The following is a 15,151-nucleotide window of genomic DNA, read 5'->3' as shown; positions in this document are numbered from 1 at the left end:
GTCTGATTCATATCCAGTCTCATGGTCAAGGCAGGATGAAAATGAGATCTTCTGATTTAATAAAGGTGGAGACAATTGGCCTGATATTGATAATGTTGCTCTGTGGTCCAGGCTTACTGATGATACAACCCTGGAATCCAGGCATGATGGAAGTTTTGCCATTGAGTTAATGTTCAGAGTACCTTCTTCCTACTCGGCAGGAGATGGTGGTGGTGTATTCCAGACATTTGGAGACTTTGGCCAGTAGTCCAAGTTTAAAGGAATTGTGAATGAGTGATTCAGGCCTGGGAGAGATTTACCTTGGCAGGTGAGGAGTTTGGCAGCCTCATCCTGGTGGCTTGAGCTTGGAGAAACTAGTAAATGAGAAGTTCCTGATGACATAATCTGATGGCTGAGATCAGGGGAAACTTCAACCTCATGCCAGTGCTTGGTGTCATAGGGGTGAGATGATGAAGATCCAAACATGTTCTTATGCTTATATGGTCTCAGTGGGACTTTTGTAACATGGTCAGGACATGAAGAAGACTTACCACAGTGGCCCCATGGTGAATGATCTGTGGCTTTCATCTGGACTCCAAGGCCTAATGATGGCATTGCTTTTGTTCTGGTAGGGAATTGGGGAACTGATGATGGCATAACTCTAACTCCTTTTCTTGAGAAAAGTGTTGATGCAGTTGTTGTAACCAATTGTTGGAGGCATGGTGAATGTGGAATTGTGGTATTGTCACAGAGGTTGGTTTGTGATGAAGGCACATCCCTGGCTTTGGGGTAGAGGTGAAAATATGATGACTTCAAGCATGAAGCCTTGATCTGAGGGTTCAGAACTGAGGCTGTCACAGATTTAGCATTATGCCAAGAGTCAAAACATGGCAATGATGTTACTCTGGCCGTGTTTGAGTGGTTCAAGTGAAGTGTAGCCCTGGCTTGGGGCTTCTGACTTGGCAAAGCCTTAGCCTGGTAACCATGGCATATTAAGGGTTCAGCTTGGGTTCTGTTTTGGGAGTAAGGACCAAGTGGAGCCTGAAACCAGCTGTCATTGATTGGTGTTGGTGCAGGTGTGGGATGTGGGTTGAAGTTTGACCGGTACTGTGAAACCTTAGGAACATGGTCAGAGTCCAAAGGTTTTTTTGAACCAAATTCAGGTTGTAATAGAGTCTGAACTCTATGGTTAGGTCTGAGTAAAGGTTTGCCACTTTGTTCCATGGGTGACAAAGTCAGAGGAATTCTCTTAGCCTCATACTCATTGTGTACTGCAGGCAAAATGGTGCTCATATAATGGCGCTTCTGGGGTGTGTGCGGTTTAGAAGTCTTCAGATTGTCAAGACAGGATAATAGCACAGTCATTTTCTGATTACCAGGGTCAGGAAGCTTCCCAGTTGTTTTCCTGTGTTTCTGGGATTGTGAAGGTGCAAGTGTGTTCCTTTGATCTGGAAGAGACTTGGTTCTGGCTTGATTAACATGGGGTATTGGTGCAACTCTGGACCAGTGATCTTCTTTCAATAATGATGAACTCTGATGATGGGAACATGGTAACCTTGACTGGTCCCTCAGATAAAAGTCTTTTGCAGGGAACTGGTCCACAACTGTTAATGAAAAGACTAAGTAACAGTAAAGAACTGCACTACGCATATAGCACATATGGGAAAGGGAACTGGGGAACATGTGGAAGATTGCAACAGAGATCTGATTATTACGATGTCTTCTATTTGTACAATAACTTAGAGTCAAAGCACTTTTACATTCATATATACCTCATATAATCCAGATGACAAAACCATGAAATAGTCATGGAAAGTATCACTGTGCCCGTTTTACAGGGGAGCAAATAGAAGTTAAAACAACTTGGGTCATAGAAAATCAATGGTGGAGACAAGACATAAAATTAGGGAAACTAATATTCACAGAGGTCAATTTGCCAAAGGCCATGGTGCACAGCTAGGATTAGAACCTATATCTTTTGCCTTCTAGAGCATCAATCTCTCCACCAGACCATGCTGATTTTGAGAACCACTTATAGGATGCAGGATTAAATGGATGAGTCACAAAAAGAATAAAGAGGGTCATGTATTCACAAGGGTTGGCAAGAGTAAGGAAATATGTAATGGGACCCCATTTGAAATATTTGGAAGCCAGAGTTCTCACCTTTTGGAAAAAGTCTCATTTTTCTCTCCATTCACCTCCTGAAGGGGTTTCCTTAAGAAAATAACATGTTAACAAACTTCAGAGTTATAATTCTCATAAATGGTAGTTAAATAACCAAATATATCTATACCAAACCTTTACCTAACCTGAAATATTTTCTTTTAAACTCAATTTACAATGTCAATGTGATTCTCAATATATTTTTGGGTATTCCTTCAATCTGGACCAACATTCTCATAACTGGAAAATTAAGGAAGCATGGCATTGGCCACTGTCAATAGAGTTTCGGGTCTGGAGTTAGGAAAACTCTTCTTCATGAGGAAGTTAGGAGGACTCTTCATGAATTCAAATCAGGCCTCAGACAGCTTACTAGCTATGTGACCCTGGGCAAATCACTTAGCCCTGTTTACCTCAGTGTCCTCATCTGTAAAATGAGCTAGAATAGGAAAAAGCAAACTCCTGTATCCTTGCCAAGAAAACGCCAAATGGGGTCACAAAAAATCAGACACAACTGAAAAAAGACAACATCAACAACAAAGTCCCTATCTCCATTAATCTTCACTCTATTATACTTTATAATAGTGACAAAATCATTTACATAGAGGACTATATGACTAAGATAAGAATAATGCTACCCTAATTGCCTCACTTTAGGAAGAATTGAAACCTTAAGATAAAAGAAAGAAGCTCTATAGAAGTTTAAAATATCAGGCTGTAATTTCAGGTGATACATTCTTAGTCTCCAGGCAGTCATGTACTAAGCCTGAAGTCAAGAAGATCTGAATCCAAATCCAGTCTCAAACATTTAGCACTTGAATAACTCTAGAACAGTCACTTAACCTCTGATAGCCTCAGTTTCCTTACCTGTAAAATGAGGCTCACAGGGGAAGGGGATAAAGAGAGAGGGGCAAAAGAAGGAAGGGCAGAGTGGGGGAGGGGACAGACAGAAGCAAATCCCTTTTGAAGAGGGATAGGATGAAAGAAGATGGATAATAGAATAAATATCATGGGGAAGGGAATAAGATGGAAGGGAAACAGTTAACAATAGTAATCATGAAAAAGAGAAAAGGGAGAAAAAATTTACAAAAAACATTTATAGCAACTCTTGGTGGAGGCTAAGAATTGAGAATCAAGGGAATGTCCATCAATTGAGGAATGATGGAAAAAGCTGTGTTATATGATTGTAGTGGAATGGTCTTGTGCTACAGGAAATGACAAACAGGATGATCCCTGAAAAAACCTGGAAAGACTAATGAACATCGATGAATAGTGAAATGAGCAGAGCTGGGAGGACATTGTGCATAGTGACAGCAGTATTGTTCAATGAGCAATTGTGAATGACTTAACTACTCTCAGCAATGCAATGATCCAAGACAACCCCAAGGAACCAATGAGGAAGCTTACTATGTACCCCCATAGAAAGAACTGATAAAAAAAAAAAACACTTGTGGATCGTACATATATAACCTGGTTGCGATCTTGTGGAGGGAGGAGGAAAGGGAGGGAGGGAGGGAGAAAAATTTGGAACTCTAAATCTTATGAAAATGAATGTTGAAAACTACCTTTACATGTAACTGGAAAAAATAAAAATAAATGTTTGTTGCTGGAAAAAAATAAAAAATTTTTTAAATTTTAAAATAAAAAATAAAATGAGGCTCATAAAAGCAAACCTGCCCTGACAGTTGTTGTGAGTATTAAATGAAACAATATTTGTAAAGTGTAAAGCACAGTTCCTGGTGCATAGTCATGCTATATAAATGATTTTCCCTTTTCAAGGGTGTTTTAATTCAATCCTCCATCAATAAATTTCCCAAAACCAATTCTTACTCAATTTTGCAAAATCATGCCAACACAGGGTCAACCAAGCCCCCAACCAAATCTTTTTTTCTAAGTTTAACGGAGATGAAATTAATTAAGATTATTTGTGATATGCTACATTGGACAACTAGAAAATAACTGGAAACCTGAGAAGTACTAGTTCAGACCTCTTCAAAATCCAGCTGTTTCCCCTAGTTTGAAATGAGGCAAGAGTCATTCTGGCAACAAACCAACATATGCCAGATTCACTGGGCTCTCTCTTCTCTCCTCTTTCATCTCTAATAATCCTCATATGGTATCACCAAAAGGAACTCAAAGACAGCTACTCCATCTAGTCTGATTCAAATTGATGTCTACAAGTTTCTCCAGTCAAGGGAGACTAAGGAAGAGAGGGAAAAATCTCCAGCATAAATGAAGCAATTGAAAAAAATAATCAGTCTGTTTAGAAAAGTAGCACTCATCACAGAACACTTCTCAAAAAACCACACTTGAGTTCTGAAATGTTTTGACCCATATGGAAGACAGCTGAATTTATCCTTACATTGTAGACATCCTAGAAAGGAAATTCTGTAGTGTTAAGGGTACCAGATTTGCAAAGAACCTGGATTTGAGTCCCAACTCTATTAATTACTACCTATGCAAATTATTTGGGCAAGTTGCTCCCCCTCTCTGAACCTCAGCTTCTTTATCTGTAAATCCATAGGGCTTTGACTACATGACCTCAAAGAGCTCAGAATCTCTTATTCCATGAGTCAGTCCTAGTCTTCCTGCAATTGGAGTTGTCCCAGTCATCTCTGTGGTCAGTTAGTATAAGAAAGGTGGACTTAGGAGGTTAACCTTGCCTGGGGAGCTTCACTGCAGGCACACAAAGAACCCTGACCTATGACTATATGAAACAAAGAATGTCTTCACCAGTTGAGGAGACTTTATGACCTTTCAGATACCTTAGCATCTGTCCGCAAATCAATCAATAAGTATTTATTAAGCACTTACTATGTGCCAGGCACTGATGCTTCCTCTCAAGCAGCTCACTTTCCAATGGGGGAAATATGGACTTAAATAGATATATACAAGACATATACACAGTAGATACAAGGCAATCTTAAAAGGAAAGATACCAGCAGCTAAAGGGGATGGGAAAGGCCTCTTGCAGAAGGGAGTGCTCAGACAGTCTGGAAGGAAGGCAGAAATTCTGGAAGGCAGAGGTGAGGAGGAAGAACATTCCAGCTATGGGGGAGCCACAGAGGCACAGACAGGAAATGGAGCAGTGTGACCAGCAGGGCTAGAATATAGAGGGCTTGGAGGAAAGTATTATGTAAGAAGAATGGAAAGATAGGAGGGGGCCAGGGGAGCCACTGGAGTGTAGCAAGGAGGGCAATTACATGATCAGAACTTTGCTATAAGATGACAGTTTTGGCAGCTGAGTGGAGAATGGATTGGAGTGGGGAGAAAACCAAGCCAAGAGGCGGGTCAGGCCTGAAGTAGGGTTGTGACTATGTGAGTGCAAATGGGGGGGAGGGCTGTATCTAAGAGGTTTGTGCAGGTAAAAACAACAGGATTGAAGGGCAGAGAGTGGATATGTGGGGTGAATGAAGAGTAGAGGATGGCACCAAGGCTGTGAATTTGGATAGCTAGAAAGATTGTGGTGCCCTTGAAAGTAACAGGAAAAGGGGCAGCTAGGTGGCGCAGTGGATAGAGCACTGGCCCTGGAGTCAGGAGGACCTGAGTTCAAATCCAGCCTCAGACACCTAACACTAGCTGTGTGACCTTAGGCAAGTCACTTAACCCCAATTGCCTCACCAAAAAAAAAAATGTTTAAAAAAAAAAGAAAGTAACAGGAAAGAGTTTGGAAGAGGGCTGGGATTTGGGGGGAAAGATGATGAGTTGCCTTTTGGACATGCTGAGTTTTAGATGCTTATAGGACATTCACTTATACATATCTAATGGGCAATTGTTGATACAGAAGTAGAGCTTAGGAAGAAGACCTTCAGACTGGATCATTAGATCTGGGAATAGTCTGCAAAGAGATGATAGTGGAACCCAAGGAAGCTGATGAGGTCATCAAATGAGATATCCAAAGAGAAAAAGAAGAGGCTCCAGGACAGAGCCTTGAGGATGTACACAGGAGTTGCATGGACGAAGATCCAGAAAAAATACTGATAAGTAGTCAATCAAGAAATAACAGGAAACAACAGGAAAACACAAAGAGAAAAAATAGGAATAGAAAGTAATAGGGTCAGATTTCACAGAGGGTTGAAAAATAAAGGAGGGTGGAGAAAAGGTCACTTGGCAATTGAGATCAATGATAATTTTGGAGAAGGTGGTTTCAGCTGAATGATGAGATTAGAAATCAGATTAAAGAGGATTTAAAAGAGAAGAGAAATAGATGCACAAAGGTAGATGACTTTTTTTTTTTTGGTGAGGCAATTGGGGTCAAGCGACTTGCCTAAGGTCACACAGCTAGTAAGTGTTAAGTGTCTGAGGCCAGATTTGAACCCAGGCACTCCTAACTCCAGGGCCGGCACTCCATCCACTGCACCACCCAGCTGCCCCGGTAGATGACTTTTTAAAGGAATTTAGCTGAAAAGAAAAGAGATATAAGACAGTGAATTGTGCCACAGTTAGATATAACTACTGTGGGTAGCTAATGGGGATGACAGGATCCAGAAAGTGCCCTTTAAAAGTATGGGGGAGATTCAGATATGTTTGAAAGCAGGAAAGGAGCAATTAGGAAAAGACTAAAGATGATGGGGGACTTAGGGGCTGATGAGGATAGAAAGGCATGGATGACAGCCATGAAAAAGGCCACCTTTTCATCAGAAACAGAGTGAAGGTGACCTATTAAGGGATACTGTCACTGGAAAATGAGGTAAAAGAAGGGGTTGAGAAGGAAGTTCTCAATTTTTTAGGGAAGTCTGAAGGCAATTGAGAGGGTGAGGTTGCTGTAGTAGGCTTAAAGAGAACAGTTTTTAGAACAGTTGCTGTGGTGAGTGGAATAGAGAATCAATTACAGAGGAACGGAAGGATTGCCTTGTGGAGGGTTGGTTAAGACTAGATAACATAATGTTGTGACTTTCTCCAGCTCCATGAATAGGATTGAGGAGGTGGATGATGGGAGTGATCCAGGATTGGGATTTGGAAAGGTGTGAGTTACAATAAGGCAAAGGATAGAGGGCAAGAGAACAAGGTGGGGATTTGAGAGTAAAATACATTAGAGAAATGTTAAACTCATTCACCAAGGGGTTGAGATGTGAAAGGGAAGAGTATGCAAGCAGATCAGGCATAATGGGCTAGGGAAATCCTGAGGGGCACAGAAGTCAGCCACAGTGAGTACAAAAATGAGATGTTGAAATGAATAGGAAGAGAGAATGATAAAAAGATTATGATCAGATAAACAGAATTTTTGAGTTCTTGAATTAGAAGTAGAATACTTATGGGTGACAATCAAAAATATAGCAATGTTTATTTGTACTTGAGGTACAGTAGAGTAGGAGGTCATGGGAGATGAGTAGATTGAAGAAATAAAAAGAGTATTCGAATAAACATAAAACAATTATATTGAAGATTCCAAGAGTATGAGAACAGGAATTGGGGTGGAGAGGGAGCCTCTAAGTCAGCCAAAACTCATTAAGAAATGAAGAACGGGGCAGCTAGGTGGCACAGTGCATAGAGCACCAGCCCTGGAGTCAGGAGTACCTGAGATCAAATCCGGCCTTAGACACTTAACATTTAACTAACTGTGTGACCCTGGGCAAGTCACTTAACCCCAATTGCCTCACTAAAAAAAAAAAAAAAAGAAATGAAGAACAATGTCTCTAGAGGATGATAGATATCATGACCACTAGGATGTAGATTCAGCTGATAAATTTTAATAATGTGAACCTTAAGAGAGAAAAGGTGGTGAGTGAATGATGGGAAGAGAATATGAAACTGGCAGTGGGGATTCAGGAATATTCTAAGGGGTATGAAAGAAGGTAGAATCAGTCCTGGAAAGGATGGCCAAGGTAGTATCATCTTGAGGAAGTCAGAGCTCAGTGAGCAACAGAAAATGGAAGGAACAATGAAGAAAATGGTCTAAAATGAGAGTGTGTTAATTTTTGAGTGGGAGTTCCAGAGGGGCAATGAAAGGGACAGATTTGGAGTGAGTCATTGGGGGCATAAGTCTGAGGTGGATGAGAAAAAGGTAACATCCAGCTGCTGTTGGGATGGCACATATGTGATCAGAGTTCTAAAGCACAAAGATGGATACAGTAAGAGTAGTATACTAAGGAATACACAAATTACTGGGAAATGCATCCAGTCAGAGTATTTGTGGATGGGAAGAGATCTACTGATGAATTCAGGTGATAAGAAGATTCAAGGGACCATGTCATATGGGGTCTCAGCACAATCTTCAACTGCCTGTACTTGTGACAGGTAGTATTGCAGTGATCTTGGCAGCTTCCTGAAGCCCACCTTTATGTGTAGAGCAGGAGGTGTCCTGTTTCTGAGCATCTTTAATCTCAGCCAGGAAGAATGAAGTGCTATGTCTGGGGGCCCTGACTTGGAGTAAGCTGGAGCATATGTCCTGGTGATTGGTGTTAGGAAGGGTGCAAATTCAAAATCACCAAGAAGCTTTAGCTCAACCTCACAATAATAGCTGGCATTTTGATAGCAATTTAAGGTTTGTAAAGTGTTTTGCATATGTTGTCAAGTGAGATAGATAGGTGCTATTATTATTTTCATTTTACAAATGAGGAAGCTGAGGGTTGAGAAAAGTTAAATGACTTGTTCTGGGTCAAAAAGCTAGAGTCTGAAGTAGGATTTGTCACATCTTCCTGTCCCCAAGTGTAACTCTCTCTCCACTACCCTACTTTCTCTTTTGAAGAGTATATACCAGAGAGTAACCTCTGTGAAGACAGTAATTGTGTCTTAATGACTTTTCTCTCCACAACAATAACTGTAAAATTTTGGCTATCATCGAAGCTTTATCATTATGTTAGGGTTTTGGGTTTTTTTTTTCGTGGGGCAATGAGGGTTAAGTAACTTGCCCAGGGTCACACAGCTAGTGGCAAGTGTGAGGTCAGATTTGAACTCAGGTCCTCCTGAATCCAGGGCCAGTGCTATATCCACTGCACCGCCTAGCTGCACCCATCTTTCAAGAGGAAATTAAATCAGATTTTTCTTCCTGTTAAAACAGAATCTGCCTTGCCATATTTGGATTTGGGTATGGGTTTCCTGAAGACATCTGTAGCTCAATCTTCTCTCTGTCGCCTCTCTTTCTGACAAAGACAGAAAATTAAATATAGCCTATTTTTATCCATGTCTAAAATCCATCTTGCAAGAACCTTAAGAAGGCAACAACCATGTAGGTGGCAGGCCATATTACATCCATCTCAATTTATAGGTCTCTGGAACCAAGAAACAGAAGCAAGAGAGCTAGAGGTATCACAAAGAATTCCATCAACCATCTGCAACTTACAAACTTCTAATGTTGAGTTCCCCAGGCTGAGAAATGCAGTGTGGTGAGAAAACCTATCCAAGGATGAACAAATAAAACAAACACCTGCCTTATATTTCCCATGGGCTTTGTGAAAAAGAAGAGATTACCTTCTGGGAGGTTCAGCAGTGACCAAGTTATAGAAATAGCTTAAGGGCTTTCAAAGAAATCTAGTTTGTAGACGCCTAGTCAATGCTTGCTTATTATTATTAGCTGTATGTCCTTGGCTAAGTCACTTAAACTCTTTGCTCATTTCCTCAGTTATAAAATGGGGATAAGAATAGTACCTATTGGGGAAGCTAGGTGGTGCAGTGGATAAAGCACCAGCCCTGGATTCAGGAGGACCTGAGTTCAAATCCAGCCTCAGACACTTGACACTTACTAGCTGTGTGACCCTGGGCAAGTCACTTAACCCCAATTGCCTCACCAAAACCAAAAAAAAAAAACACACTAGAATAGTACCTATTCCTCAGGGTTCTTGCACGGATCAAATGAGATAGCATTTGTCAGATTTTAGTACAGTGCCTGGCACAAAGTAGGCACTACCTAAATGCTAGCTATCATCATGATTATGTGAATAAATTTCCTACACTTAGATTTTGAAGAAATTGGCCCAATTACTCCCTATCTTTTTTAGTTTGAATTCTCTAATATTATTGGCTTCAGTTTCATATAGTATTTACCCAGCCCCAAGCACAACTCCTCACCTCCTAAATGCCCTGTTCAACATAACATCACTTTATTTTAAACTTTATCGACTTAGAACTAGAAAGGATCTCAGAAGTCATGGCCCTCATTTTACAGATAAGGAAACTGAGATACAAGGAGGTGCTTGGGTGGCCTAATGCATAAAGAGCCACTTGAACTCAGGGTCAGGAAGACATGAGTTTGCATCCTCTCTAGGTACCTCCTGGCTGCATCACCTTGGACAGGTTATTTAACCTCTTTCAGCTTCAATTTCCTCATGTCTAAAATGGAGAGAGATAATAATAATGGCACCAACCTTAAGGGCTGTTGTGAGGATCAAATGAGATAACAAAAGAAACCTTTAAGTGCTCTATAAATGCAGGCTAATGTTATTCTTGCTCAGGCGCAGAGCAGGAATTCAAACAGGGTCCTCTCCCAATCCAATGCTCTTCCACTCTACCAGGTTCTCTTGAATCAAAGGCTCTCACACTTAGGCTCACAATTATATCCAAGAGACTTTGGAGAATGACTTCATTGCCTAGGACCATGTCTCCTCATCTTCACCCCAGCCATTCCATCCCCCAGCCCCCTTTCTTACTGCGATAACTGTGATCAAATCAACAGTTCCATTGCCTCTTGAAAAGGGTGTGTCAGTGCAGCTACTGACCAACTGGCCCTCTCTGTGACTTCCACCAGTGGCTTCTGTGCTACTTCCCCCTTTCAGAATGTGTTTCCTGAAGCCAAGGACTGTCTCTTTTGTATTTGTATCCCTACTCCTTAGCACAGTATTTGCTTCTTTCTATAACAGATTACCAGCAGCCATTTGGAGGGGGTGGGGGGCCTAGATCTATGATTTCATTGGTCTAGGGAATTGCCCAATGAAGAAACTCCAGTGCATAAAGGCGAGTTTCCTGCAATTTATAGGCTTCCAGAGTCTGCTAGGGCACAGAGTGTGGAAGTTATTTACCTAGGGTCAAACAGTATGTGGCAGAGGCCAGACTGAACTTTTCTCTGAATCCACTATGTGACAATAACACTTTATTTTATTAAAGAATTACCTCTGGAAATTAAGTATTGGACTAAATCACAACAGATTCCTCTAACTCTCTAAGCTAAAAATCTCAAAATTTCCCTTTCTTAGGGATAAATTTAGAGGATGCACTGGCATAGCTTTGCAGGCCTGAGCTTGAAGGGAGCTTCAGAGTGCAGCCACTAGGATAGATAACTTAGTCACCAGATTCCTTAAACTCTATTACTTGACTCTCCCTCCTTTTTATCTCTCTTGCCCACACCCAAGAAAAAGTCGAGTACATTTGTCCCTGGGGAACTCTAGTGACACTGACCCCCTTTATCCCTTCTTTTGCCTTGATCAAAGGGCGTCTCTCACCAGTCGGAGCTTCAGGAATAACAGGAAACACTGTATTTCAGATGTTTCCAAGATCAGGATCCCAGATGCACTTCTACCTTGTGACTATGGTGACTATGTATCAACTCTGAAGGGTAGGCCTAGTTCTGATGAATAAAGATCAGGATTAAAGCAAGTAAGAAAAATATATATCCAGAAGAATGTCCCTCTCTTCCCAAAGGACGATATCCTGGGGATGAAGGAAAAGCTAGGTGTGTATCCTCAGATACTGTACCACCAACAAATACTGTACCTCCAGGCATCTCTCTCCAACAAGAAACCTGAAGTCATTATGACACCACAGAGTATCAGCTAATCATTGCCCTGAGTGGTACCCCCAGCCAGTGCATGATGGACTCAGAAATGGTCCTGTATGGTGTACTTGGCTGTTGCACAGAGGAACAGCCCTGACTCATAAATACATCAGTCCTTTCAGCAAAGGGCTCTTTCTGTCTTTTGCCAACCGTTGAACTCCTGACTTCATCTTCTTCAGGGCATGTCGAAGATATTTGTTATCCTGTCTTTGATAAATAAAATTACTAAAGGGATCTTTGGAGCTTGTGCAAGTCTAATAGATGGGAAATATAATTGTATGTATTTAAAATGATCATAATTGTTCAGTGGTTTTCAGTTGTATCCAACTTCTCGTGACCCCTCTCTTTGGGGGGATTTTCTTGGCAAAGATATTAGAGTGTTTTGTCATTTCCTTCTCCAGCTCATTTTACAGATGAGGAAACTGAGGCAAACAGAGTTGAGCGACTTACTCAGGGTCACACTGCTAGTAAGTGTATCTGGTCATATTTGAACTCACTTCTTCCTGACTCCAGGTCTAGCATTCTACCCACTGCACCACCTGCTTGTCCCATAATATACCTTTGTGGACAGTTATGAGAATCGAAGGAGATAATAAAAGTAGAAACATTTTGGATACCATCTTATGTATAGGCATAAGTCCTTCCCCACTGAACTTTCAAGTTTTGTGCCCAACTTTGCACTTCTATTTATTATACTATTACTTACTACATATTAATTCTCATTTCCCCAGTACAGCATAAACTCCTTTGAGGCAAAGACTGTTCATCTTTGTTTTAGCCTCATTCCTAATCAAGTACTGTGCTCATATAATTTCTCAGTAAATTTGTATCACTTTATTACTATTGTTAATAATATGTAAGGAAATAGGCTTTCCACTGGCTAAAAATCCAATACTAAGGCAATCAGGTCTTGTTACTGACAATTATGCATAATAAAGCAGGAATACTGGCTAAGTGAGTGGAGAATTTGTTATTTTTGAGTCTGGAGGCAATTTTTAGTTTACCTTTTATTCTGGGAAAAATTCGTTTGCAAGCTAAGCTGAAGAGGATCTTAAGACTGTTTCATCTTATAGTTACACGCAATAGAAGGTTTTCATCTTCTCCTCAAACAAAGGGACTTAAAAGAAAAGACTCAATTTCAGACCTGGGGAAGTATGTTGTTAGTTGGGTGTGGTGACAAGAACTGTCATTCAAGTTCTAGTAATCAGTGTCTGTTTCTCTGTCTCCCTGTCCCCATATATATACACACACATCTACATATGCATGTATATGTAATTTATGCATACCCTATATTTATATAAATACATATATATATATACACCCATACTGTACATATATACATATATGGCATTGCATCCATATATGTGCCTAGACATATATATATTGCTATTTCTATAGAGATAGATATGTATGTGTACATGCATACATACATATGTAGGATATATAGAACTGGACCTGAGATAGTTTGCATGGCCCTAAGGATACAAGCTCAGAAGAACATTATGAAGAACGATCTGCAATAGAGATTGGACATGGCTATATGTCCAGCAGTTACAACCAAACAAAACCAACAGGGAATCTCACCCAGTGGAGACACCAAGAGTCCAACCTTTCTGCTTAACCATTAGACTAGCCCCAAGGATCCAACAATGATATCTCCAGAAGACATGATCTAAGGGATATGATCAGGTTCAATCTAACTTCTTTTTTTAGTGTAATAAACATTTATATTTATAGTTTGGGGTTCCAATTTTTTATCCCTCCCTCCTTCCCCTTCCCTCCCCCTTCCCTCCCCCTTCCCTGAGGCATCAGGCCATCAGAAATGGGTTATACATGTGCAATTGTGTAAAACATTATCACATTAGTCATTTTGTAAAAGAAAACTTGAATAAAAGAAAAAAATGAAAGTGAAAGATAGCACACTTCAGTCTGTGTTCCATTAATATCAGTTCTTTCTTTGGAGGTGGGTAGTATGTTTCATCAATAGTCCTTTGGGGTTGCCTTGGGTCATTGTATTGTTGAGAATGATAGTCAAGTCATTCACAGTTATTCATCAAATAATATTGCTGTCTCTGTGCACAATGTTCTTTTGGTTCTACTTGTTAGAAATGCAGCTAACAGCTTGAATTAGTATTGCAATTCACATTCTCAAATTGTCACTCTTACCTCTGTATGAAGTCCTATGGCTCCAAGTGGAATAGAGCCATAAGGAACTGATGATGAGGACAATGTGACTTTGGGATTCAGAATAATCTCCTTCCCTGACCTTCCTCCCATTTCCTAAAGCTAGAGCAGAAGATTTTAACTTCTTCATGACCAAGACTGCATTCTCTTTGTTCAACATTGTGTAATTTAAGATTCTAAATGGGGATTCTAATCTGTTCCCCCAGTTTTGGGGGAAACTGACAAAAATCACTGATAAAACGAGTTTAGGTTTTTAAGGGTTTATTGGAAAATAGAAAGAAAAAGATTGAGAACAGAATTCCAACAGCCTGGCATTCCTATTTTTCTTCAAATTTCCTGTGAAGTCCTCTGCCACCACCACCACCAAGTCAGGAACCCAAAAGCGCAAGCCCTCTCCGTGCAGGCTCCCTCTCCTCCTTCCTGTCTCCTCCCAGAAAATAGGAGGCTCCTCAAGTTGATTGGCTGGTAGCCTTGATAGACAGCACCCATGAGCAAACATCATTTCCTGATGCCAAGGAAAAGTCACAATGCCTCTGAGGCATTTTCCTCATGGTGGAGCTTTCCCACAGCAAGTCTCCAGTAGGTGGCATCATTCCAATCATTACAACATGGGTATTGCCATCTAATCCACAATTATTACAAAAGGTGAATCTGTTACTGTGATGATTACATAATGGACATATTTTTATGTCAAGTTTCCATTCCCTGAATTCACTTGATCCTTCTCTCTCTTCTGCTTTTCATATTTTTTTTTATTTTTTAAAAGAATAAATATTTTTATTTATACTTTGGGGTTCCAATTTTCAGTCCTCCTTCCCTCTCTCCTCTCCCCCTACCCTGAGGTGGTAAGCAATAAGATATGGGTTATGCACGTGCTGCATCTCTCCCAATTGTCTCATGTTCCATGACTATAGCTCAGCACCAGTGGTGCTACTGTCCTGCTTTGTTCCTGTGGTCCACACTCAGAGAAGGCCTGAAGCCTGCTGAGGCTGAGCTCTGGGAATAACTTTGATCCTTGATGCTTAGGAGTGCCTGTCTCACCTTGTACAGTGTTAGCAATGGTTTCTGTGTCTGCATATCTCTGATGACATCAGATGCATGATGGTTATTTATCAAGTCCTA

Source organism: Dromiciops gliroides, chromosome 3, assembly GCF_019393635.1.
Source record: "Dromiciops gliroides isolate mDroGli1 chromosome 3, mDroGli1.pri, whole genome shotgun sequence".
In the NCBI taxonomy this organism is placed as follows: domain Eukaryota; kingdom Metazoa; phylum Chordata; class Mammalia; order Microbiotheria; family Microbiotheriidae; genus Dromiciops; species Dromiciops gliroides.
This window is presented reverse-complemented; position numbering follows the sequence as displayed.